At 46.9% G+C, this 24,132-nt stretch overlaps 1 pseudogene across 1 annotated transcript; it reads right to left on the bottom strand.

Annotated features, from left to right (window-relative positions):
• Positions 1–631: 631 nt before the first annotated feature.
• On the bottom strand, positions 632–1,071 carry LOC308264697 (small ribosomal subunit protein uS10-like; annotated as a pseudogene). Its single transcript has one exon. The product of its transcript is annotated as a small ribosomal subunit protein uS10-like (transcript).
• Between the last annotated feature and the right edge of the window lie 23,061 nt (positions 1,072–24,132).

Genomic DNA, 24,132 nt, shown 5'->3' with positions numbered 1-24,132 from the left:
TTTTTTTTTTTTTTTGGTGGTACTGGGGGTGGAATCCAGAGGCTTTCTACCTCCGGGCTATACTTCCAGACCTTTTTTTTATATTTTATTTGGAAACAGGGTCTCACTAAGTTGCTGAAAGCCTTACTTAGTAGCTGAGGCTGGCTTCGAATGCATGCGCTCCTCCTGTCTCAGCCTTCCAAGCGCGGGGATTACTAGCGTGCGCCACCACGCCTGGCTTTTCAGAGGTTTAAAAATCACTTTTTTCGGGAGTGGGTACTAGGAATCAAACCCAGGTTCCCCCAGACCTTTATATTTATATTTATTTTTTGTGTTACTGGGGATTGAATCTAGGGACATTCTACCTCTGAGTTATACCCCAGCCCTGTATTTATTTATTCATTTATACATACATATACAAACATACATACATACATACATACATACATACATACTTATATACTAGGGATTGAACCCAGAGGCATTCTATGTCCAAGCTACACCCCAGCCTGATTCCCCCCCCACCTTTGGCAGTACTGAGGATGGAACCCAGTGGCATTCTACCTCCAAGTGACACCCCAAGCGCTAATTTTTATTCTTTATTTTATTTTATTTTTTAACAAGTGGCAACCAGTTTATTAAAATTCCTGACCTAGGCATCTTCAATGGTAACTTCAACCTCCACTCCTGGCTCAATACTGATGGAAGTAATTTAACAATCTCAGAAGGGCTGTAAGTCAATTAGTCGTTGTGGATTCTCATCTGGAAGCGACCCCGTGTCTTAGAGCCTTCACCACAAGGCGTTTTCCTCGTCCTGATTCTCAGAGTCTTGGCAGGCATGCGAACAGGTCCTTTCACTTTGAGGTTCTTTTCTTTGGCGCCTCTGATCAAATCAGCACACACCTTTTCCAGCGACTTCACATTGCAGCCGGTGAGGGTAATTCTGATTCGGTGAATCGCCACCTCTGGTTCAACAGGTGTCTTTCCAGTATCTTTAAAAGCCATGGCTGCTGCGCGGCTTCCTAACCAACTTGCTCCTCGGCGCGAAAAAACAGCGGTGAGTCAGGAGCAGGAGGGCGGACAGAAGCTCGGCCACACTCACAGCCGCGACACCCTCAGAAAGCTATTCTTTATTTTTGAAATAGGGTCTTACTGAGTTGCAAAGGGCCTCACTAAGTAGCTGAGGCTGTCCAGGAACCAAGATCCTTCTATCTCGGCCTCCTGAACGCTGGGATTGCAAGTGTGTGCCCCCCCCCCGGCTTTCTAATCTCCATTTAATTAATTCATTAATTAATATTTATTTATTTATTTTTACGGTACTGGGGATACAACCCAGGGGCATTGTACCTCTGAGCTACAACCCCAGCCCTATTTTTTAGTCTTTTTATTTTTTGAAACAGGGTCTCACTGTGTTGCTAAGGGCCTAAGTAGCTGAGGCTGTCCTCTGGTCTCAGCCTCTGAATGCTGGAATTACAAGCATGTGCCACCACACTGGGCATCTCCACTTAATTTAAATGTCACTGGGTTGAATAAAGGTCCAGTAGCCACTACAAAAGTTGAGACTCAAAAAGTCACCCTATGGAGCCAGGCGGGGGGCACACACTTGTAATCCCAGCATTTGGGAGGCTGAGACTGGAAGATCTTGGTTCCCAGACAGCCTTAGCTACTTAGCGAGGCCCTTTGCAACTCAGTGATACCCTGTTTCAAAAATAAAGAATAAAAAATAGGAATGGGGGTGTCACTTGGAGGTAAATGCCCCTGGGTTCCATCCCCAGTACTGCAAGAAGAGAGAGAGAGAGGGAGGGAGGAAGGAAGGAAGGAAGTCACCCTATGGAAACTCTAACCTGTCTATCTACAAATTCAGAATTACACGCATTCAACCATTATCCATAAGAAACTTTAGAACAAAGTTCTCTCAAGGCTGAGAGCTCAAGTCTACGAGATTTGCTTTCTTTCTGCAGGAAGAAGGATGCTTTGCTTTCAGTGTTCTTCTTCCAGTTTTCTCCTTTGAACCTTTTTTTTAAGGAATGTTTATTTTTCCTCCATTATGGTGTGTTTAAGTGCCTTGAGGACATTCATATTTACTGTTTATTAATCAACACCATATTTTTCTTTTTTTGGGGGGTGGTACTGAGGATTGAAGCCAGAGGCATTCTACCTCTGGGCTGCACCCCAGCTCTTTTTATTTATTTATTTTATTATTTATTTTTATTTTTGTAGTTCTGAGGATGGAATCTAAAGGCATTCTACCTTCACGCTAAACCCCCAACCCTATTTTATTTTATTATTTTTTTGCTGTAAGTTTAAGCAATTTTTTTGCTGTAAGCTTAAGCAATTTTATTACAAAGACAGAAAGATAGGGACAGAGTTAATAAAGCCCTACACCTACTTGAAAATAAGTCACTCCCCAACCCTATTTTTTACTCTTTATTTTGAAACAGGGTCTCACTAAGTTCTGGAGGGCCTCACTAAGCAGCCGAGGCTAGCCGTGAAGCTGCGATCCTCCTGTCTCAGCCTCCCAAGTCCTGGGATGACGAGCTGCGCCACCACGCCCAGCTGTATGTTCTTGACCTGAAGGACCGAGAGCCGCGGGGCGCAGTCGAGTGGGTGCTTCCTGGCAGTTGAGAGTTTTCTTTATTTCCTTATAGTTGTTCTTGCAACAGTTTGGCTTGTGAGAGACGAATACATTCAATAACACTAGTTGAAGACGGTAAGGCCGACTTTATTTTATGTAGGACCATCACCATAGGTGTGGGGAGCATTGCAATGGGATTTCTCAGTGGGGGACAGGATTGAACGAGTTCCAACACAGCATGGGGAAGTAGGAATTTACTGAAGAGGAAGAGGATGGGTGAGTGGATGGACAGTTACTAGCAGGAAACAGCGGGGTTGCCAGGGGATTCCGGCACACTGAACCAGCAGCATTCTTTTGAGGACAGGCTGGCGTGCCAGGCGACATCTGGACACATCTGGACGATACTGGAGGATGAGATCGAGTAGATAGAGCACAAAGCAGAAATACAGGAGGGGGCTTGCTAAACTGACGTAGGGGGTCTTGCTTAAACTGGATTCCCTAAGAAAGTACACAGATGGGCCTAGAAGAAGGTTCAGAAGCTTAGTGAAACTTGGTCAAGTTGAGTCTGTTAGTTTATGGGAGGCAGTAGATTCACATCGTTGACTGAGACGGCTCGGGTTGGCTTTTGCTGCGAGCCGTTATGAATCCTGATAACACATGAGACCAGGGGGAGAACTCAGTGGTAGAGTGCTTGCCCAGCAAGCACAAGGCCCGGCTCTGACCCCCAGCATGGGGGGTGCAGAGGGAATAATCCTGTCATTCAATGGGTAAAGTACAAAATTCTGTTTCTTTTCCCTCCTCCTTCTCCCCCTCCTCCTCTTTTCTTCTCCTCAAAGGTACAATCACAGTTTTGTAACCTTTACCACTAATTCCTTCTTAACTTATGCTCTTCACAGTGGGGATAATACTGTCAATGATCTCTGCATTTAGGGAGGCTACAGATTCATTTACTTTCTAATTTTATTATTTATTTATTTATTTATTTATTTATTTATTTAGTGGTACTGGGGGTTGAACCCAAAGGCATTCTACCTTTGATCTACACTCCCAGCCTGATTTTTTTTTTTTTTTTTTTTTTTGGTGGTACTGGGGGTGGAACCCAGGGGCTTTCTACCTCCGGGCTATACTCCCAGACCTTTTTTATATTTTATTTGGCAACAGGGTCTCACTAAGTTGCTGAGAACCTCACTAAGCAGCTGAGGCTGGTTTCGAACCCGTGTGATCCTCCTGTCTCAGCCTTCCAAGTGCAGGGATTACAAGCGTGCGCCACCACGCCCGGCTCCAGCCTGATATTTTCTTATTTGGAAACAAGTTCTCGCTAGGTTGATGAGAGTCTCACTACTTGCTGGGACTGTCCTTGAATCTGTACTCCTTCTGTCTCAGCTTCCCAAGTACTAGGATTAGAGGTGTGCGCTGGTGAGGCCCTGTCCCTTGAGCTGTCTGATAAGGTCCCAGCAAGAGGAGGACTTCTGCAAGGCAGGAGGAGGACGGCTACACCCACATTGACCCTGTTTTGTATCCTGTGTTCTAATTGGATTATTAATCCAGCCAAACGATCTGGGTGGTCTCAATGAGACATACTGTTTTTTGCATATGAAGATGCTACAGGAAAAAGGGTATTAAGAAACCTGGGAATTGCTCATAAATTCATAGTCTCAAATAGTAAGAATCTGACTAGTAGAAATTGAAACAATTACACTTTTTTTTAGATGCTGAGTCTTTATTTATTTGTTTGTTTATTTTCTGTCTGGGAATGGAACCCAGAGGCATTCGACCTCTGAGCTACACACCCTGCCCTATTTTTTATTCTTTATTTTGAAACAGGGTCTCACTGAGTTGCGGATGGCCTCACTAAATATTTGAGGCTGTCCACAAACCACGATTCAGCCTCCTGAATGCTGGGATTTCAAGCATGTGCCACCATGCCTGGCTGATGCTGTGTCTTTTGAGGAAAACTCTGACATGATACTTGCAGAATTAATTGGGCCCGTTTATATGATTAAAGTGCATTCATGGTTGCCACTTCAGTGAGCCAGAGCTAATTAATACATAGCCCTCACCACCCTTTATAGAAATAATAAGGATGGAGAATGGGTAGTAAGGGTTAAGGGGAGGTGGCTTGACATCAGGACTCTGCCATTCCTACAGAGGGTTGGGCAGGCAGGGACCTCCTTGGTGCCTGCTCACTAAAACACAAAAGAGTTCTCTTGGTAAAAAACTTAATAGGTATTATAGAAAATTAGGTGTAGGCATTGTATGTTAGAGAAATAGAATAAGTTCAGTGGGGTTTTGGTGGTTGGGTCAGAATAAGTTGATAGAATACTTAGTGGCCAAAATAGCAGATAAAATTAGCAGTTGATTTTAGAAGTAGAGATAGTAAATCTAATATTTAGTAGTTTAGATAGAGGATAGGATAAGTTCAGTTAAAGTTTATTATGTGTGATGAGTAGTAATAAGTTTTGTAGGTCAATTCATTAAAAATTAGTAAAAAACAGAAACAAAGCCGGGCATGGTGGTGCATGCTTGTAATCTCAGCATTTGGGAGGCTGAGACAGCAGGATTGAGGTTTGTGGACAGCCTCAGCTACTTAAGTGAGGCCTTTTGCAACTCAGTGAGACCCTGTTTCAAAATAAAGAATAATAAGTAGGGCTGGGAGTGTTGCTCAAAGGTAGAGTGCCCCTGGGTTCCATCCCCAGGCCCGCAAAATAAATAAATAAATAAATAAATAAATAAATAAAATAAAATAAAAATAAAAATAGGGCTGAGAGTGTAGCTTGGAGGTAGAATGCCCCTGGTTTCAATCCCCATACCACAAACAAACAAACAAATAAATAAAGAAAAAAAAGAAAGAAAGAGAAAATAGGGCAGGGGGTGTAGCTTAGAGGTCGATTGCCCTTGGGCTCCATCCCCAGACCTGCAAAAGAAAAAAAAAAAAAAATCAGGCTGGGAGTATAGCTCAGAGGTTAAAATGTCACTGGGTTCAATTCCCAGACCACTAAATAAATAAATAAATAAATAAATAAATAAATAAGGAAAGAAAGAAAGGAAGAGAAGCTGGATGTGGTGGTACACCCTTGTAACTCCAGCTTTTAGGAGTCTGAGACAGGCTGATCGATGTTTAAGGACATCCTCAGCTACTCAGTGGCCCTTTGCAACTCAGTAACCCCTGTTTCAAAATAAAGAAGAAGAATTAAAAAAATAGGGCTGTGGGTGTAGCTCAGAGGTAGAATGTCCCTGGGTTCTATTCTCAGTACCAAAAAAAAAAAAAAAAAAAAAATTGGGCTTGAGGTGTAGCTTGGAGGTTCAATCTCTAGTACCACAAAAAATAAAAATAAAAATAAACAAAGATAAAGTCTTCAGAAAATAAAGGACAAAATTCATTGTGTGTGTGTGTGTGTGTGTGTGTGTGTGTGTGTGTGTGTGTGTGTGTATAGAACCCAGGGGCATTCTACTTCTGAGAGCTATATCCCCAGCCCTGATTTGTTCTTTTATTTTGAAAGAGGTTCTCAATAAGTTGCAGAGGGCCTCATTCAGTAGCCAAGGCTGGCCAGGAACCTATGATCCTCCTGTCTTAGCCTCCCAAGTACTGGGATTCTAAGCATGCACCATCACATTGACCAAAATTTTTGTTTGAGAGCCTTTAATTTTTATTTATTTATGTTTTTAAGATCATATTTTATTTAAAAGTAAATGAAAAATGTTCCTGTGAACTCCAATTGCGGACAAGAAAAGCAATATAAAAATATAGTTGCAGGTTCCAGAGTAACGCGGTGTGTGTGATGAGTTCATTTCATTGTTTCTCTAAACAATGATTTATTTATTTATTTATTTATTTATTTATTTTGTGATACAGGGGATGGAACCCAGGAGCATTCTACCTCTGAGCTACACCCCCAGCCCTATTTTTAATTCTTTACTTTGAAATAGGGTCTCACAGAGTTGCAAAGAGCCTCACTAGATAGCTGAAGTTGTCCCCGAACCACTATTATTCAGTCTCCTCCTCCCGAAAACTGGGATTACAAGCATGCGCCACCACACCCGGTGGCTGATTATATATCTTTATAACAGGTTTACTATTTGGTCTTATTTTTTCTTTTGTAAACATAAATGGAGATAGAAACCGGGCATGGTGGCGCATGCTTGTAATCCCAGCATTTGGGAGGCTGAGACAGGAGGATTGCAGTTTAAGAACAGCCTCAGCTACTTAGTGAGGCCTTGTAACTCAGTGAGACCCTCTTTCAAAATAAAGAATAAACCGGGCATGGTGGCGCACGCTTGTAATCCCCGCACTTGGGAGGCTGAGACAGGAGGATTGCACAGGTTCAAAATCAGCCTCAGCTACTGAGTGCGGCTCTCAGCAACTTAGTCAGACCCTGTTTCCAAATAAAGTATAATATAGGTCTGGGAGTATAGCCTGGAGGTAGAAAGCCCCTGGGTTCCACCCCCAGTACCACACAAATAAATAAATAAATAAAAATAAAAATAAAATAAAGAATTAAAAAATAGGGCTGGGGATATAACTCAGAAGTAGAATGCCCCTGGGTTCCATCCCCATCACCACAATAAATAAATAATACATAAGTAAATGAAGAGGGAAAAGGGTGATTAAGTAATTTGGCCAAGGTTATACATCTAGTAAGTGGTAGACCCAGGAATTGAAAACCTAGCATATTGCTACAGTCTGGATCTTAACCATGCATTAGTCGACTCTTTCTACTATAAAATCTTATTACACATGCTTTGGGAATATGTGGACTCAGAGCGGGGTGTGGTGGCGCATGCTTGTAATCCCAGTACTTGGGAGGCTGAGACAGGAGGAGGGCCTGAGTTTGCGGCCAGCTTCAGCTATTTAGTTGTTGGGAGCCATTAAGGCCTTCCCCTAGATTGGTGTCTGACTCAGCTGACTGTCCTTCGCCCAGAGTCAACAAGGTTTGGTGTTATGGAAAGTTCAAAGAGGTCTGAGAGAGGATCAGGTGGTGCTGACGCAAGGATACTGATTGACCTATCTGTAATGTGTGTGTTTTGTATTGGTCTGTATTGTATTCCGGTGGTGATAGCACGAGAATGTTGATTGACTTGCAGCTGAGTATAAATACCTCTGGAAAAACAAACCCAGCGTTGGCGCAATAAAGATGAGATTGACCCAGAAGCTGCGTTGGCCAGGAGTGTCGGTGCGATAGAGAATACTGACCCAGGCATAGTCGTCGACCCGTAGGAAATATTGAGCCACGAGCAGGGGTCGACCAGTAGAGATAGTAGGCTGGTGGCTCCCCCGCGTTAGAATTTACAATTCTCCATCCTCACGCCTCATGTCAGAACCCGTACTCTTGCCGGCTGGCTCCGGCACTTAGTGAGGCCCTCTGCAACTTAGTGAGAACCTGTTTCAAAGTAAAGAATAAAAAAATCAGGCTGGAGTGTAGCTAGGTGGTAAAATGCACCTGGGCTCAGTCCCCAGCAACACACACACACACACACACACACACACACACACACACACACACACACGTGGATTCAGCTGTTTGTGCTGAGGGATGGAGACAAGCCTAGGTGGGCAGGGCGGTTCTCCTCACTCCTCTCGGTGTGCGTGAGCCTTGGGGCGAGGGCGTTGTGGAGATGAGGAACCTGCCCTTTGGCTCTCCAAATGCCGGGAGTCAGTTTCACTTTGAAGATTCTTGGTTATAATAGTTCCTTTCGTGCAGGTCAGATCTTTTCTCTGGGCTGCAAGAGAGATGCCTTTCAATGCTGGGGGAGAGGGGTTCATCTAAGGAGGGTAATAAGCTGGTCTCTAAATTGGCACCTCCTAAGAGATTCTCAGGAACTGTTTTGACTGCATCTTTTAAAATTGTGTCTGGCTTGCCGACTGCAGAATCTAACCCCTGCGTAAGATGTAAGGCTGCTGCATACAGTAATTATGAACTCAAGTGTTGGGGGCAAAGTAAATCCTCAAAAGCTGCGGTGAGTCGCGTCGTCCCAGGAGGGCAGAGCTCGTCCTTAGTCTGGGGGGATGGGAGTGTGTTGGGAAATCAGAGAAGCTTCCAGAAGATGATGACGTTTGAGATGCACCCTGAAGAATGTGTTTCTCTGACCCAGCAAGAAGGGAATTCTGCGGAGGAGGAGGATCCTGAGCAGAGGTTAGCCGCAGGACTGGTGAAGGCTGGGTGCTGAGGCTCCGCAGGAAACACAGAGGAAAGGCAGCCTGGAGAGAGTCCTCAGGCCAGTTCAGAGTGGTCTTGGATGAGGATGAGGAGTTTGTACTCTGGGGTTGTGAATATCGACATTGTCAGACCCATGTTTCAGGAAGATGAATCTGGCAGGAATGTATAAAACAACTGGGATGGAAAACAGCATTAAGCAGACCAGGACAGGTCTAATGCAGTGATCTCCAAAAAAGAAAAAAAGAAAGAAGAAAGAAAAAAAGCACAAAAGGGCCTTGAATGAAAGTTTGGTTTGAAAAAAATAGAAAGCAACTTGATGTAGCCTAAGCAGGAAAGGAGACTGTTACAAGGAAATGGCGGTGATTCAGGTCCTTGGGGTGGTGAGCAGATGGACCTCGGGCTGAGAAACCTGAGCTCTGCTGAAGCTGACCGCGCGAGGGCATCTGGGATGGGCCCTAGCGGTATGCGCAGACAGGCAGGTGCGTTGTAAAACGCGTACAGCAAGACATTTTAACACAGTGGGTCGTGCTCTCTGCCCACTTGTTCCTGGAGTCTGTATAAGCACCCCGCCAGTTTTCTCTTGGCAGGAGGTCGGAGGTGAAGAGAGCTGCCTTCATAATTACTGGAGGCATAATTTTAGACTACTTCAGTATTTTACACGTTTTCTTCTTAGGTTCGTGTCTTAAATGCATCTTTTTTTTTTTTTTTTCTTTCTTTCTTTCAGTACTCAGGATGGAACCCAAGGGCATTCTACCTCCCAGCTAAACCCCCAGCCCTATTTTTTATTCTTTCTTGTGGAGCGTTCTCACTGAGTAGCTGAGGCTGTCCATGAACCTCCAGACTCAGCTTCCCGAATGCTGGGATTACAAGCATGCACCACCACAACTGGTTTATTCTTTATTTTTATTTATTTTATTTGTGGTACTGAGGGTGGAACCCAAGGAGTTTCTACCTCTAGGCTACACTCCAAGACCTATTTTATACTTTACTTGGAAACAGGGTCTCACTAAGTTGTGGAGGGCCTAAGTAGCTGAGGCTGGCTTTGAACTTGCACAATCTGCCTGTCTCAGCCTCCCAAGCGCGGGGATTACAAACTTGCGCCACCAGACCTGGCTAGAGCTGGAGTTTTCTAGGGTACTTGGAATTGAACCCAGGGGTGTTCTACCTTCAAGTCACACTCCCAAAGGTCCCTTTTTTCCTTTCAAAATAGGGTCTAAGTTATTGAGTCTGGCCTTGCACCTCATATCCTCCTGTCTCAGCCTCCCGAGTACTGGGATTATAGGTGTGCGCTGCCACATCTGGCTAAAAGTTTTTTTTTGGGGGAAATTATACTCAGGAAATTCTATTTCTGACCTTATACCCCTAGCCCCATTTTTATTCTTTATTTTGAAACAGGGTCTCACTAAATTTGTGGAGGGTGTAAGCTGAGGCTGGCTGCAAATCTGTGATCCTCCTTGTCTCAGCCTCCCAAGTACTGGGATTACAAATGTGTGCCACCACATCTGGCTCTCCAGTCCTTTTTTATTGTTTATTTTGAAATGGTCTCAGTTGTTGAAAGTCTCGTTAAGTTTCTGAGGCTGGCTTTAAACCTGTGATCCTCCTGTCTCAGCCTCCCAGAGACTGGTATTATAGGCGTGTGCCACCATATCTGGCTAAAAGTTGTTTATTTTTTGCGGTACTGGGGACTGAACTGAGGGACATTCTACGTCTGAGCTATATCTCCAGCCCTATATTTTATTCTTTATTTTTTATTTATTTATTGTGGTACTGGGGTTCCTGGAAGCCCTTCTACCTCCGGGCTATACTCCCAGACCTATTTTTACATTTCTTTTTGGAAACAGGGTCTCCTAAGCCAGCGTGCGCGGCTGGCTTCGAACCTGCTCGATCCTCCTGTCTCTGCCTCCCAAGTGCGGGGATTACAAGCGTGTGCCACCACGCCCGGCTTATTCTTTATTTTGAAACAGAGTCTAAGTTGCAGGGGGCCTCACTAAGTAGCTGAGGCTCCCCACAAACCTGCAATCCTCCTGTCTCAGCTTCTCAAGTACTGGGATTATGGCATGTGCCACCATGCCCAGCCTTGAAAGTTGTTTTTAACACTGAAAATATTAGAAATTCTTTCTTTTAGCCAGGTGTGGTAGTACATGCTTGTACATTTGGGTGTGTGTGTGTGTGTGAGACAGGTGGATCGCAAGCCCCAGAAACACACACACACACACACACACACACACACAATTGCTTCATTAAATTCTGAAAACTTAAGGTGTTGTCCCCTTCCCAAACTATTTTGGTTTTGTGACTCTATTAGGTCTCTTATAGTTTGCTTAATATAAGATGTTTTAAAAATTCTGATTCATAAATGGCAAGGCAGTATCATATCTAAACTAAAAAGTGAGTTTGGGGACTGGGCTCTTTTGTAGGCCCACAGCATAGAATTATGGATAACCTTTGAAGAAGCTCAGAAAGGGGTGGTAGGAGGGATGGATACACTGATTCACAAACAAGGGAGGCTAACACCAGAATACAACTGGATAGTTGCCCAGAACCACTTGTTCGTTAAGGGGAGGCCAAAGAAGAGATTTTTCTGGCTGTTCTCAAGAAGTCGTCATAATCACTGGCAACCGGGAATTTGCCAACCGGCAACGAGGAACTGTGAGTTTAAAAGTGTTCCAGTCACTTAAAAGTCACTACTGGCTGAGCGAGGCGGTGCACTCTTGTGATTCCAGCATTTGGGAGGCTGACACAGGAGGATCCAGGTTCGCAGCCAGCCTCAGCTACCCTAGTGAGGCCCTTTGCAACTCAGTAAGACCCTGCTTCAAAATAAAGAATAAAGACAGGGCTGAGGGTGCAGCTCAGAGGTAGATTTCCCCTGAATTCTAATCCCAGTACAAAAAAAAAAAAAAAAAAAAAAGATTAAAAAATAGGGTTGGGGGTATAACTCGGGAGGTAGAATGCCCCTGGGTTCCATCCCCAGTACCACAAAAAAGAAAAAAACACAAAAAAGTCACTACTGTGAATGCCCTTGTGACACTGAGGTTTTAGCAGGCTCTCCTCCCATCCCCATCTTCTGGAATCCATGTCCTTGGGGCCTCCCAGCTCTGCTGACTTAGGGCTGAGCCCGGGGAGAGCGGGTGGCACGGCTGCCTCGCGCTCTCTTGGTTGTCTTTCTTCATGTGTTGTAAAGCAATACTGTCTCCTTTAATACAGTGACTCAGCGGGGCGCGGTGGGCACGCTTGTAATCCCTGCGCTTGGGAGGCTGAGACGGGAGGATCACACAGGTTCAAAGCCAGCCTCAGCTACTGAGTGAGGCTCTCAGCAACGTAGTGAGACCCTGTTTCAAAAAACATAAAATAGGCCAGGCGTGGTAGCGCACGCTTGTAATCCCCGCGCTTGGGAGGCTGAGACGGGAGGATGGCGCAGGTTCGAAGCCAGCCGCGCTGGCTTAAGAGACCCTGTTTCCAAATAAAAAGTATAAAATAGGTCTGGAAGTGTAGCCCGGAGGTAGAAGGGCTTCCAGGAACCCCAGTACCACCAAAAACAAAACAAAACAAAAAAGAAAGCAAAAACAAAAAAAAAAACATAAAATAGATCGGGGGTGTAGCTCAGAGGACTACACATAGGACCACAAATTAATAAAATAATAATAATAATAATAATAATAATAATAATAATACAGTGTGACTCAAGGCCTCTGAAGAGTCACCCCCAAAAGCAAATTCCCAGGTTGGGAGAGGGTCTCTGTTCACCACTCTGAGAACTTCGTTTTCTCCTGTGTTCCTCCGGCTGAGTGCCCCTGCCATCCCCACTCTGGCCCTAAGCCCTTCCCCTAGTTAGTCTGTCATACTGAAGACAGGCTAGAACTTTCCTATATAATTAGAACAAAGGGATGTAAACAGAGAAACCTATGAACGCAGTCTACTTTATGCATATATTATGTAATCCCATTTATTTATAGTTTTTGAGGTACTGGGGACCACCCCAGGGGCATTCTACGTCTGAACTACAATCCCAGCCCTATTTTTTAGTCTATTTTTTATTTTTTTGCGGGTCTGGGGATGGAAACCAGGGGCATTTGACCTCTGAGCTACAACCCTAGCCCTATTTTTTATTCTTTATTTTGTTTGGTGGTACTGGGGATAGAACCCAGGAGCTTTCTAGCTCTAGGCTACACTCCCAGGCCTATTTTATAATTTATTAGGAAGCAGGGTCTCACTAAGTTGCTGAGATCCTCACTAAGTAGCTGAGGCTCACTTTGAACCTGCATGATCCTCCTGTCTCAGCCTCCCAAGCGCGAGGATTAAAAGCATGCGCCACCATTCCCCGCCCTGGCTTGGATTTGTAAAACACTTATTTTGTATTATTTAAAAATTGAAGCTTAAGCCGGGCATGGTGGTGCACGCTTGTAATCCCAGCATTTGGGAGGCTGAGACCTGGAGGATCACGGTTCGCGGACAGCCTCAGCTACTTAGTGAGGCCCTCTGCAACTTGGTGAGACCCGGTTTCAAAATAAAGAGTAAAAAAATAGGGCAGGGGGTGTAGCTCGGAGGTCAAATGTCCCTGGGTTCCATCCCCAGACCCGCAAAAAAAAAAAAAAAAAAAAAAAATTGAAGCTTGCCAGGCCTGGTGGCACAGGCTTGTAATCCTGCACTTCGGAGGCGGAGACAGGATGATCGTGCAGGTTTGAAGTCAGCCTCGCTGGTTTAAGAGACCCTGTTTCTAAATAAAAATATAAAATAGGTTAAAAAAAAAAAAAAGAAAAGAAAAAAAAAAAAGGAAGCTGGATGGGATGGTATACACCTTTAAACACAGCCAGTATTTGAGAGGCTGAGACAGGAGGATTGCAGGTTCAAGGAAAGCTTCAGCAAGTGTTGAGGGTATCATCAACCAAACAAGGCTCTATTTCAAAATAAAAATAAAATAGGGCTGCCGGGCGTGGTGGCGCACGCTCATAATCCCTGCGCTTGGGAGGCTGAGACAGGAGGATTGCACAGGTTCGAAGCCAGCCTCGGCTACTTAGTGAGACCCTGTTTCCAAATAAAATATAAAATAGGTCTGGGAGTATAGCCTGGAGGTAGAAAGCCTCTGGGTTCCACCCCTAGTACCACCAAATACATAAATAAATAAATAAATAAATAAATAAATAAATAAAATAGGGCTAAGGTGTAGCTCAGAGGTAGACTGCCCCCTGGATTCAATCCCCAGTACAAAACAAAACAAAACAAAAAACAATTGATGAGTATTAATAAATCACTTACATAATTAGGAAATAAATCATGATGTAAGAAATATACATGTAAAAAACAAAACCACTCAACCAACTAACCAACCAACTAACCAACCAACTAACCAACCAACTAACCAATCAACTAACCAACCAACTAACCAATCAACTAACCAACCAACCAACCAACCAAGCAGAGCAGGCGATTACAACATGAAGGTCTGTTTCGTGACCATCATCACGCTGCCGGGACTTCTGGCCACCCAGCAGGCCTCTCCTGCTGACCCTGAGGTCTTCAGAATGCGTTCCTGTAAACTTTCTGGGCTTCTCATTCGGCCTGCTTCCCCAGAGGCAGGTCCTTCTAAGACCCACTACCCAGGAGCTGTCTCGGAGACCTCTGGTTTGGCACCATTGAGGCCAATACCAAGGGAGCCGACTGCTCCGGCCATTCTATCCGTCACTGATTGCAACATCTTCTGGGAAGTACATCCTCCCCCCAAATCACCTTAAACAACCACCTTTATTCTCCAGGTCGCTGGTTTCAAGCAGGGATTGGTTCCAAATCTGTTCCATGTGTGTCTCCTTCTTGGACAGGCAGCTCCCCGCTCCCCATCCCCCCAGGAGCGTTTTCTGCCTTGTTAAAGGCAGGAGGGCTGGGAAGGCGAGCAGAAACACGCAGGTCTTCTGGAAGCCGGGCTCAGAACTATCACACTGTCACTTCTGTTGAAGAACTTCCAACCCACGGTTCCAGTGCGTTTGGAGCAGTGAAAAACTGGTAGATAATGTTATCTACTCCTGGTACCCGCCGGGACTTTCCAGTACTTCCAATTAGCACTGAGACATTTCTTCTCAAGGTGGTTAACAGGAACAATATGATCCAGCAGATGAAAGCCGCCCTCAACTATAGGAAACGATGTCAAACTCTGTCCCTGTGTGCTGTGTGCTCGCTCCTTAACATGCTACGTACTGATTACTAATTACTTACAAATATCAAAGCTGGCAGTGGTTCCTCTATTTTACAAGAAATCCGGGACAAAAACAGTGCCCTAGAAAGGATGCTGTTTGCAGCGCCCTGCTTTTGGTGTATTAAAGGTTTCAATGTTATCAAAGCTTCATAAATTCTGTAGTTGAAACTTGTGCCAGCAGTTGCTATGTCTTTGAACTCAGCAATTCACGAAACTTCTGTCAGAGCTAAGAGGATCTCTAATTAATTCTCATGCTTTCTGGGTTTCCCCTGAATTTTGGTGTATAACAATGTGTTCTTTTTTTTCTTTTCTTTTCTTTCTTTCTTTTTTTTTTTTTTTTTTTTTTTTTTGCGGTACTGGGGATGGAACCCAGGGGCATTCTACCTCCGAGCTACACAACTCTAGCCCGATTTTTTATTCTTTATTTTTAAACCGGGTCTCACGGAGTTGCAAAGGACCTAAGTAGCAGAAGCTGTCCGGGAACTCCTGTCTCAGCCTCCCAAATGCAGGGATTACAAGCATAGGCCACCACGCCAGGCTGACAATCTCTTAAATAAGAATAGGAGATTCCAAGTCAGGCATGATGGGGCATGCCTGTAGAGCCAGTACTTGAGAGGTTGAGATAGGAGAAGCGTAGGTTGGAGGCCGGCCACAGCCATTTAGTGAGACCCCCAGCGACTCAGAGAGACTGTACTTCAAAATAAAAGAAAAATAAGTGATGTGGGGTGTAGTTTAGAAGTAGAATGAAGCCGGGTGTTGTGGCACACACTTGTAATCCCAGCATTCGGGAGGCTGACCCTGGAGGATCGCGGTTCGCAGACACCCTCAGCTACTTAGTGAGCCCCTGTTTCAAAATAAAGAATAAAAAATAGGGCGGGGGGGGGGAGGTCGAATGTCCCTGGGTCCCATACCCAGATCCACCAAAAAAAAAAAAAAAAAAAAAAAAAAGTAGAATGAATGCCTCTGGGCTCATTCCAGTGTGTGTGTGTGTGTGTGTGTGTGTGTGTGTGTAGCGTGTATATGTGAATAGACTGAACCCAGAGGGCATTTCTACCTTCAAGCTGCACCCCTAGTCCAATTTTTTATTTATTCTTTATTTGGAAACAAGAGTCTCACTAAGTAGCAGAGGCTGGCCGCAAACCTGCAATCCTCCCTTCCCAGCCTCCCAAGTACTGGGTTTACAAGCATGGCCAGCCCGCCAAGCTCCATTTTTGTTTGCTGAGATAACGTCCCACCAAGCTGACCAGGCAGGCCTGGGGCCCGCGATCCTCGGCTCCCTGCCTCCCCAGTACTGGGAGCACAAGCGTGCGCCCTCACATCAGCTCAGAAGTGCTTCTTAGGATGGCAAAGAATCACCCCCAAGTGCGCAGGGAGGCAGTAACAACTTTAAAGAGAGATGACCAAGCGCGAACGCTCTCCAGGGGCCAGGCTCCTCCGCTCCCCGACCTCTGGGCCTGGCCCCAGGGCCACTTCCCGGGCTCCCGCGTCCAAGTACAGCTCGCGCCCGTACTGGCCGGGGCTTCCCCCGCGTCCGGGCGGGCGGCGGGGAGGCTGGGGGCAGCGGGGGCCAGGCGCGGGCGCTCCCGCCTCGGGTCCGGGCCGCGGGCCGGGCGGCCGCCGCTCTTTGTTAACCCAAGCCCCCCACAGCGGCGCGCCCCGGGGCGCCGTCCCCGAGCCGCGGTCGCGCAGGACGGAGGCGCCGCGGCGGCGGCTTTGTGCCCTCGAGCGCCCCGCGCCCTTTGTGTGCGGGCGGCCCGCGTCTGGGAGCCGCCGGCGCCGGGCCCCGCGCGCTGCTCCGCCTCGCCCAACAGTCCCGGGGCCGGAGTAACTTGGCGGCCGCGGCCCGAGCGCGGGGCGACAAAGGCGCGGGGCGGGCGGCGCGCTCCGCAGCTGCGCGCTGGGCCGGCCGGCCGCCCTCCCCGAGCCGCCGCGGGCGCCAACCGCCGCGCCGCCGGGCCGTTGGCAATTTCTGGGAACGGGGCGGGGTCCGCGGCCGGGGCGGGGCGCCACGAGCGTCAGCGGCCGGGGCGGGGCGGCGTCGCGCTCGGCCCGCCCGCGCCCCGCCGCTCCCCGGGCGGAGGAGTGCGGGCGCTCGGAGGCGCGGGGCGGGGACTTTATATACCCCTGGCCCGGGGCGCGCGGGCGCGGGGGGCGATGGGGCGGCAGGGGGGCCCGCGCGGGGCGGCGGGGCGGGCGCGCGCCGTCCGGGCCGGCCGGGCGCTGCAGGTGCACGCGCGGCCCCGCCGTCCCCACGCGCTCGCCCCGCGCCGCGCCGGCCCCGCCGCCGTCCGGGCCCCGCGTCTCCACCTGCGAAGGCGGGCTCGGGAGAAGTTGGGCGGCCGGCGGAGCGCTCGGGGCGCGCGGGGCGGGTTCGGTTGGCCGGGGCCCCCGCGGGGTATAAATAGCCGGCCCGCGGGTGACAGGCGCTGCGGCGACTGGCGCTGCCGCCCCCCGCCGCGCGGGGAGGAGCCGCGGGCCGGCGGTGGGGGAGGCGCCGCGAGTGTCCGGGCGGCGGCGGCCGAGGGGAGGAGCCGGGGCGGGGTGAGGAGGCGGAGGGCGCGGGGCGGCCGGCAGCTCCCCGCGCCGGCTGTGTGTCGCCGCGGCGGTTGGGGGGCGCAGCGCGGGCGGGCGGGCGCCGCTGTTTTGTTCCCGGCTCTCCCCGCGGAGCGGCCCGGCGGCGGGAGGCCGCTCCCTCCGCGCCCGGCCCGCGGCGGCCCTGCGGGCGGAGGGACGGGCCGGCGGCGGCGGCGGCGCGGACGGCAGGTAAGAGCGGCGGGCCGCGCCCGGTCCGCCCCGCCGAGCCCCGCGCTCCGGCGCCCGGGGACAACGGCCGGCGCGCGGCTCACCCCCGGCGCGCGTCCGCGGCGGGCAGCGGTCCGAACCGACGCCGGCCCGGGGCGGGTGCGGGCGGCGTGGACGCGGGCCGGGCCGCCGCGGCCCCCGCGACGACAGGTTGCCCGGCCTCCTTTATTCTCGCGCTGGCCGTGCGGCCCCGCCGGCGGTGCCCGGGCTGGGCGAGGGGGCTTGGCTCCGCTCGGATCTGTTTCTTGCCTTTTTTTTTCTTTTTCTTTAACAAAACAGCCGCGGGCCGCGCCGCCCGCCCGCACGCCCGGAGCCGCGCTCGGGATGCCCGCGGGCAGGGCGCGGGAGGACGCGGCTCCGCACCCCGCCGCCCGCCGCCGGGGCTTTTTGTTGTTGTTGCGCTGTCGATGAAGGACAGAGAAAAATATCCCGTATCACCAGGAGTGGTGCAGATCGCTCGGTGTCCGGAGTGCCCCGGCGTCCTGGGCTGTTTTTCCAGGAGCCGGATCGGGTCTGCAAAATAACCCTTAAGTTCTTTAGCAGCGGGGCACTTCCCCCGGAAAGCCGACTTTCTCCCCTTTCTTGAGTTCGCGAGCGCCGGCTTCACCTGTCTGGTTTACATTTTAATCCGGTGCCAGGAGAACGGGAATCGTGTGTTTGGTGATCAGACCCTGTTTTCTTTTGAGCCGAGTTGTTTTTGTCCAGAGGCAGTTTGTGCATTCCATGGTACGAGAGTCCTAGGAGAATGTCCTCTTCCCTGAGATGGGGTATCTATGTTTTGGAGTTTCTTCCAAAGACTGGAAACTATATTTAGAGGAGTTTAAGATTAAAAATTTATATAGGGCAATACTGTTTACGAGGTGTTCATATGGATGTAATTGAGACATCGAGCAGTTAAACACTTGAAGTAGAAAACGGAAATACTTTGGGCATTTGACATTTGAATATTTTAATACTATTCTGTTTTTAAACTTAGCCGATTACTTGGGTTAATCTACAAATTATTAGTCTGGATATGGTTGAAAATAATTTAAAACTTTGAGTGTGTCTGTCCTCAGTAATGTAAGTAGTTGTGGTAGGCCCTACCAAAGTTAATGGCTTTGCCCTCTCATGAGTTACATACCCATTTTGGGGGTGGGTAGAGGTAACTTTGTCAAGATAGAATTTACATGCCATTAGGTTTGATTTAAAGTGTTCAGTGACGCTGAGCATCGTAGCACAGGCTTGTAATTTCAGCACTTGGGAGGCTGAGACAGGAGGATTATGCTTTGAGGACAGCCTCAGCTACTTAGTGAGGCCCTCTGCAACTTAGACCTTGTTTCAAAATAGGGCTAGGGTTTAGCTTGGAGGTACTGGGTTCCATTCCCGGTACTGCAAAAACAAAACAAAACAAAAGAAAAACATGTTGAGTGGATTCTTAAAAAGTATATTAATAAAGGCCGGGCGTGGTGGTGCACGCTTGTAACCCCAGCATTTGGGAGGCTGAGACAGGAGGATCGTGGTTCAAGGACAGCTTCAGCTACTTAGTGAGGCCCTTCGCAATTTAGTGAGACCCAGTTTCAAAATAAAGAATAAAAAATAGGGCTGGGGCTGTGGCTCTGAGGTAGAATGCCCCTGGGATCCATCCCAAGACCCGTTTAAAAAAAAATGTATATTAATAGAGTCGTGCAGCCATCTTCATAATCGTTCACCGCGTTCGCCTCGCAGAACCCCATTCCCATTAGCAGTCACTCACCGAGCTGCCCCAGCGCTTCCTCCCATCCCGGGCCCCTCTACTTACTAGCTCTGTAGGTTTGTCTGTTCTGGACGTTTCATATCAGTGGAACTGTACAGTAGGCCTTTACTGGGGGGATACTGGGAATTGAGCCCGGCATTCTTCCTCAGAGCTATACCCCAGCCCTGTTTTTATTCTTATTTTGAAACAGGATGGTCTCGCTGTTTGCTGAGGCTTTCCTCCAACTTGCCATCCTCTGTCTCAGCGTCCCAAGTCCTGGGATGCCCGTGTGCGCCACCACACCCGGCATAGGAGATTTTTTTGAGACTATATTCTTTCATGGAATAATGTTTTCAAATTTATCCACATGTGTCAGTACTTCATTTCTTTTAATTACTGAATAGCATTCCATTGTTTGAATGTGTTTTATTACGACATTTATCCATTCATCAGCCAAGGGCATTTGGGTTTCCATTCTTTGCCATTATGAAAGATACTATAAATATTTGTGTATATGTTTTTTGGGGGACCTGTTTATGTTTCTTTTGAGAGCGTGCACTTTAAAGAAAACTTAACTTCCTGATTTAGCTTATGAGGGTTTTTGTTTTGTTTTGAACTGGGGATTGAACTTAAGCATTCTACCTCAGAGTTAACACCCCAGCCGTTTTTATTTTTATTTTTTATTTTTGTGATAACGGGATTGAACCCATGGGCATTCTACCTCCAAGCTATACCTGTAACTCTATATTTATTTTGTGGTACTGGGGATGGAACCCAGGGGCACTCTACCTCCAAGCTACACCCCCAGCCCTATTTTTTTTTTTTTTTTTTTTGAAACAGGGTCTCACTGAGTTGCAAAGGGCCTCACTAAGTAGCTGAGGCTGGCTGCAAACCCAGATCCTCCTGCCTCAGCCTCCCAGAGTGGTGGCATTACAAGCATGCACCACCACGCCTGGCTTTTACTTTTTATTTTGGAACAGGGTCTCACTAGGTTGCTGAGTCTTGCTAAGTTGCTGAGATGGACTTGAACCTGTGGTCTTCCTGTCTCAGCCTTTCAAATACTAGTATTACAGACTTGTGCCGCCGTACCTGGCTAGATGTTTAACTATTAAAGAAAATATCAAACTGTTTCCCAAAGCGATGTCGTTATAAATTTATTTATTTATTTATTTATTTATTTATTTATTTATTTATTTATTTATTTATTTATGGGTCTGGGGATAGAACCTAGGGTGTTCGACCTCCAAGCTACAGCCCCTGCCCTATTTTTTTTGTTTTGTTTTTGGGTGGTACTGGGGTTCTTGGAAGCCCTTCTACCTCCAGGCTACACTCCCAGACCTATTTTATACTTTTTTAAAATTTGGAAACAGGTTCTCTTTCCTGTCTCTGCTTCCCAAGCATGGGGATTACACGCGTGCGCCACCACACCCGGTCCCCTGCCCTATTTTTAAGTTTATTTTGAAATCGGGTCTCACTGAGTTGCAGAGGGCCTCACTAAGTACCCGAGGCTGTCCGGGAACCACGATCCTCCTGTCTCAGCCTCCCGAATGCTGGGATTACAAGCTTGCGCCACCACGCCCGGCTCTCATACATTTGTAACAGGAAAGTATGAGAATTCCAGTTTTGCCATCACTTATTGTCTATTTTATTATGGCCATTCCAGTGGATATGAAGTAGTTAACTTTTTGACGTTTTAATTTGAATTTTCCTTATGATTCAACAGTATTAAACAATGTCTCATGTGCTTACTAGGCATTTATGTATCTTTTCTGGTGATACAGCTGTTCACATCTGCCTATACTTAAATTAGGTTGTTTGACCTGTTATGGAGTTGCAAGAGTTTTTCATTTTGGCTATAAGTTCTTTATTAGATATATGTTTTGCAAATATTCTCCCAGTCTGTGGCTGATTTCATATTTTAATTGGGTGCTGACACCTTTTGAAGTATTAATTTTGATGAAGTCCTTCTGTAGATCATGTTTTTGTTTTCTTGGGTAAGAACTAATCCAGGGTCTTCAGGATTTTTTCTTTTGTTTTCTAAACGCTTTATAGTTTTAGCTCTTATATTTAATTTTTTTGGTGTGTTTTGAGTTGATTATTATGTACTGTGTGAAACGAGGTTCTAAATTACGTTGCCTAAAGATTGGTGTCCTCACTGATTGTAAATGTAAAAATTTGCTTCTGGACTCTAATTCTGTTTCATTGTGTGTGTACCTGTCCTTACTAACCAATCTGCGCTGATTCACTGTGGATTTTATTTTGTTTATTTTTTTTTGTAGAACTCGGGATAGAACCCAGGGGCATTCTACCTCTGAGCTACATCTCCAGCCTCTGCCTCCTTCTCCTCCTCCTTACTATTATTATTATTATTATTATTATTATTAGTGGTTTTTGGGGTGGAACTTAGGGGCTTTCTACCTCCCGGCTACATTCCTAGACCTATTTTTTAAATATTTTATTTGGAATCAGGGTCCCACTAAGTTGCTGAGAGCCTCACTAAGTAGCTGAGGCTGGCTTCGAACCTGCGCGATCTTCCTGTCTCAGCCTCCCAAGTACTGGGATTACAAGCGTGTGCCACCACGCCCGGCTTTCACTGCTTTTTGGCTAAGTTGAAAGCAGATAGCATAAGCTCCCCATTTTTTTGTTTTAGAAGTTGTTTTGACTATTCTGGGTCTTAATATAATTTTTTTTTGTTTTGTTTGTGGTCCTGCGGATGGAACCCAGGGGTCTTCTACCTCTGTGCTACACTCCCAGACCTATTTTATATTTTATTTGGAAACAGGGTCTCAATAAGTTGCTGAGAGCCTAAGTAGCTTGAGGCTGGCTTCAAACCTGTATGATCCTTCTGTCTCAGCCTCCCAAGTACCGGGATTACAAGCGTGCATCACTATGCCTGGCTCCTATATAAAAATTTTTAGGGCTTGCCTGTCAGTTTCTTTTTTGGTACTGGGGATTGAACCTAGAGGCATTCTATCTCCAAGCTATACCTCTTTCCCACCCAGCTCTATTTTATTTTATTTTATCTTATTTTATTTTATTTTATTTTATTTATTTTTTAGTGGTACTGGGGGTGGAACCCAGAGGCTTTCTACCTCCGGGCTACACTCCCAGACCTATTTTATATTTTATTTGGAAACAGGGTCTCACTAAGTTGCTGAGAGCCTCACTAAGTAGCTGAGGCTTCGAGCCTGTGCGATCCTCCTGTCTCAGCCTCCCAAGCACAGGGATTACAAGCATGCGCCACACGCCTGACTCTTATTTTACTTTTTATATGTATTATTTATTTTTGCAGTACTGGGGATGGAAGTCAGGGACATTCTGCCTCCAAACTACACCCCCAGCCCTATCTTTTACTCTTTCTTTCTTTCTTTCTTTCTTTCTTTTTTTCTTTCTTTCTTTCTTTCTTTTTGTGGGTCTAGGGATGGAACCCAGAGGCATTTCACCTCTGGCTACATCCTCTGCCTTATTTTTTATTCTTTATTTTGAAACCGGGTCTCACTAAGTTGCAGAGAGCCTCACTTAGTAGCTGAGGCTGTCCGCAAACAGTGATCCTCCTGATTCAGCCTCCTGATTGCTGGGATTACGAGTGTGCGCCACCATGTCTGGCTCATTTATTGGTATTCTTCAACATTAATCAACAATAGTGATGTTTTATATTTTTCAGCAAGCAAATCTTATGATTTTTTTTTTTTTTGGTGTGTGGGTGTGTGTATGGTATTGGGGATTGAACCCAGGAGTAGTTTACCTCTGAGCTACATCCCTAATCCAGTTTTATTTTTTGAGATAAAGTCTCATTGAGTTGAATCTACATTCCTCCTGTCTCAGCCTTCCAAGTACTGGGATAATAGGCATCCGCCACCATTTCTGGCTCTCTGTTATTTTCTATGTATAATATTAAAGCTTCTGTGAATTCTGTACTTAGGGGAATCCATTTGCTGCTCCTTCCCTCGCTTCCCTCCATGATGAGAACCTCCAGTACAAGGCTGAAGATAAGTGGGGAGAGCGGCAGAGCTCAGTGGCACTGGCCTGTGATCCCAGTATGTGGGAGGCTGAGACAGGGGAGTCATAGATTTGAGGCCAGTAAATGGTAATTTAGCAAGATCATGTTTCAAAATAAAACATAAAAAAGGCTGGGGTGTAGCTAAGAGGTAGAGCATTCCTGGGTTCAACCCCCCAGCACCACTGAAAAAAGGCGGTGAGAGCAGGTATCACATTATGAGGAGCAAAGACTTCTGTTAGCATCACCAGCTATGAATTTGCCCAGGACTGTCTTGGCCTTAGCACTGAAAGACTTGCATCTTGGGAAAACCCTCAGTCCTAGATAAACCAGCATAGTTGATCACTAGTGTTTGAGACGATCATGTGATTTTGTCCTATATTCTCTTAATCTGGTGCATTATGTTTGAGTTTCAGGTGTTGAACCAGCCCTGTATTCTTGAGAGAAATACTTTGGTCATTGTCTATAATTACATGTTTCAGGATTTGGGTTGCTGATGCTTGGTTGAACATTTTTGTGTCTGTAAGGGATATTTGATTGCATATTTCTCCTTTTTACTTTTTTGCAGTACTGAGAATTGAACCCATGCAAGTGCTTTTATCACTGGGTTACACCCACAGCTCTACATATTTCTCTTCTTGCAATAATTCTTGGATTTTAGCTGGGTGTGGTGGTGCATGCTTGTAATCCCAGCGTTTGGGGGGACTGAGACAGGAGGATCCTGGT

The sequence above is a fragment of the Muscardinus avellanarius genome (genome assembly GCF_963383645.1).
Source record: "Muscardinus avellanarius genome assembly, chromosome: 6".
Lineage (NCBI taxonomy): Eukaryota > Metazoa > Chordata > Mammalia > Rodentia > Gliridae > Muscardinus > Muscardinus avellanarius.
The sequence above is the reverse complement of the archived record's forward strand: the minus strand, read 5'-3'. Positions and strand labels throughout refer to the sequence as shown.